Source organism: Solanum lycopersicum, chromosome 2 (assembly GCF_036512215.1).
Source record: "Solanum lycopersicum chromosome 2, SLM_r2.1".
Lineage (NCBI taxonomy): Eukaryota > Viridiplantae > Streptophyta > Magnoliopsida > Solanales > Solanaceae > Solanum > Solanum lycopersicum.
In genome coordinates this window covers 19,996,362-20,000,242 of record NC_090801.1, presented here as the reverse complement: position 1 = coordinate 20,000,242, position 3,881 = coordinate 19,996,362, and positions in this window count along the sequence as shown.

Sequence of the window (3,881 nt, the reverse complement as noted above, 5' to 3'; positions counted from 1 at the left end):
TTATATGATTAGATTAAGAAGATGATGATATGATGAATGTGATGAAATGTCACGAATATGTTGAATTGTGAGATCATCTTAAAAGTATGATGATACAAGGTTGAATATGAATCACTTGTGGGACTTACTATGATATGACTATTATGTGTTTATCTCACAAATGAAGGGTTGTTATGAAAGAAAATTTGCATGCAATACCTAATGAGCTAATGACATGATACACAAGAGGTTATTCTCCTATGAGCTACATTAAGATATGATGATTACGGAAGGCATAAAGTCATTTAAAAAAAGACTTTATCTTAGCATCGAGAAAACTAGATACGGGAGGTGTCCCTTCCCAATGTGGGAAAATAGGTTCATAGTGATTCTCATAAGATGGAGACTATAATGTAATTGTTGATAAATAGGGTTTCAAGTATATCTCCTAGTTCCTTAACTATGTTGCCTACATAGGAATACTAACTAGTGGATAAACCTAGAATTCTATGTTCATGTTTTTGTTTTACCTTGGCAAGTAGAGCAATTTCTTTCGGTGTGGTGTTTCATGACACCGGATTTTCTTGTTAGCTCACATGGTCTATTGTCGGTTAAGGTGATTATTCCCGAAATAAAAATGAATGGATGGAGAATGACACTAACTAGGGTGACTTAACATGTTCTACTTAGTGTAGGGCTCTACCTATACATTGCACAAGTTGGCCTTGAGGAGTGTCCTAGGAGGTTGTTCTTATGTAATTATGATATGAATGAAATGCATATGTTGAATTTACATGTTGATGATCCTGACAATGTTAGTTTCATTGATGAACATGCTGTTGGTCTAAATTGCTATATATGATGATGACTACACATGATGTTATGATATTTAAAGCAAGACATTACTTGTGATAACTACACATGATGTTATGATATTTAAGGCAAGACATTACTTGTGATCTCTTTCCTTGTTTACTTGATTTTCTGGGGTTATGGGACTTCACATGAGCATTACACTTGTAGACTTGGGATGAGATTGTTGGTAAGAGTCTTGTATACTTTGATGTTATGAACTCGATTACATGAATTGTTGTTATTACTTTATGTTGAAGCTATTCATGTTGATGACCTTATGTTAATGATATCCATGTTGCCATACTTGATGATGATGATGGTCTTGTGTTGGATATGGACTTGTCTTAAGTAATGCTGTGCCAATTGATTTGTATATTCTATTGTATTTGAATAAAGGCTTTCGAAAGTGACTTAACATGATTTTGAACAAAATGTCCTATTAAGCATAATTTCAAAGATTTTACTTGCATATTTTTAAATACTTAGTACAAGTGGTTGTACTAAACCATATTCTTTATATTTCTATAACAATGTAGGTTCGAGCCATTGAAGTATAGGAGAAGACTTTGCAAGAAGACTTGGAACTATTTCCTAGGTTATTGGTAGGCCCTCAAGTTCGGGGATGTTACCATTTCTATATTCTATCTATGATATTATTATGTATAAAGACACTTATTCCTTCTTTTATAAATTGAGACTATTATTATTAGCCTATATATGGGGTATTGTATTGAAGTAAGGGATATGCCCAAATATTGTGATACTCTTAAGATGGTTTAATGTGAGACAAAGTATTAGACTAATTCCCATATATTGGTTATATTGAGTAAACGAGAAGTCTATTTAAACATCAATAAGTGAAAAGTCTGGGTAAACTCCATATGTGATAAGTGAGAGGTCTATGTATACCAAACTGTATAAAAGTTTAATTTTCCGTATTTTGGACCTATGGTATGTTATGACGAATATTAAGGGCTAGTCCAAGTCCTACACGAGGACCAAGACGTCGATTATGTCTAGGGGGTGCTCCCTGATCGTGACACTGCAAGTTGTGTCTAGTAGAGTCTTGTTTATAACTGTGTTGTGCACCACATTAGATAAGTAAGAAGCTATTGGCATGTTAGAATGAATATCCTTTTTTCATGACCTCGTGCTATAGAGAGGTGTCTTAAGGGTTGAGGTTTGTGGCTTATAATTGATAATTGTATGCAGATAGAGATAGCTAACATAAGACAAACCACATCTATCCAGGGGCTAGATACAACAGTTAGTGAGGGTAATGACAAGGTACCACAGGTGGAGGTAGCCTATTGTGAGACCCTGGGGAGGCATTTTCTTAGCCCCCTATAGATTATCAACTACTTCAGTAGCCTCTAAGGGATATAGGAATTCCGAATCCACAAATAGTACCACCTCTAGTTCCTCCAATTCCATCTTATCAAAATTTCAAGATTGAAGTATATATGTTAGCACAATTAATAGCTGCAGAGTACCAGCCAGTTGTGTCAGATGTTGCTGGACTTTCTGAAGGACCCGAAAGTTTGAGAGTTCCTAAATATCTTTCCTTGATTCTGCCACAATTTACTGGAACAAATTGTGAAGAGGACCCTCAACACTTTTTTATTTAGCTTCATAAGATCATTAGAGTCATCCATGCCCGAATGTTTGAGGCAGTTGAGTTAGCAGTATTTTGATTGTGCGATGTTTCAGTGTTGTGGTACAAAAGTTTGGAGAGATCTAGGGGAAAAGACGCATCTCTATCTTGTGGGGATAACTTTACAAAATATTTCATAGATCACTATTTGTCTCAAGAGATTAGGGAGGGCCGAGTGGACCAGTTTCTGAACCTACAATAGGGCATCATGATGTACGAGAGTATAGGCTGATATTTGACTCATTGAATAGATATGCACCGATATTTGTTGATATGATGCCTGATAGGGTGGGTAGATTTGTGGCAGGTCTCGACTCAGACTATATCAACGCTTGTTCTACCGGTGCATTAAATGATAATATGGAAACCTTGCGAATTCATGCCTTGGAACAAGACATAAAGGATCGCTGACATTTATAGTTTATGAGTGAGAGGGTCGAGAGAAATAGAAGAGGGCTAGACCTAGTGTTTAACAAGAAGATTTTTAGGGTGGTCCCAGATCTTGATATTTTAATAGGTCACCTAAAATTCCACCATGGTAGTTTCAGGGTAGTAGAGTTGATTGTTAGGTACAGTTAATCCCAGGTGAGGGTTCACGAGCATCAAGCTCTTAGTAACATAGGGGTTTAGTCTAGGCTAGGGCCCACCGCATTGTGCTACTTGCTGTAGGATGCATTTCGAGATGTTCATACAAGGTTTTACATGTTGCCATTCTTCTTGATAGGAGGGGCATGGGTGGACAAACTGCCTGACCATAGGTTAGGGTGGAAAAATTCAGCCAACTAGGTGAGTAGTAAGTTCCTCCTCATAAGCAGAGTCTACGGGGCATGGACTCCAGACTTCAACAGGTAGAGGTAGAGACGGAGGCAGAGACGAGGAATCTAGTTTGGTAGTGGAAAAAATTGTATCTATTCATTATCCGGCCGACAAGACTCAGAGTCATCACCAGATGTTGTGACATGGACATTGCTTGTTTGCTCCCAATGTGTTTATACTTTGATAGATCCTGAATCTACTTTGTCTTATGTTACTCCATTTAGTGAGGGGAAGTTATGTATAGTAGCATAGTCATTAGATTGAACCTTTATTGTACCTACACCATTTGGTGAGTCTATTACTTCCAAGAGAGAAATTATCGATCGTCAACCTTTGTAAACTTCGTCAAGTTAAAGATGGTCGATTTTGACGACATTATGGGTATGGACTGGTTAGCATCTTGTTACGCTAATGTTGAGTGACAAAAAATATTGTTAGACTCCATTTTCCTTGAGAGGCAGCCGAGAATGGAAAGGTGATACAAAAACGCCAAAAGGTAGGTTTGTTTCCTATCTTAAGGCGAGGAGGATGATTACTAAAGGTGGTATTTATCATCTTATTCACGTTCATGATATAG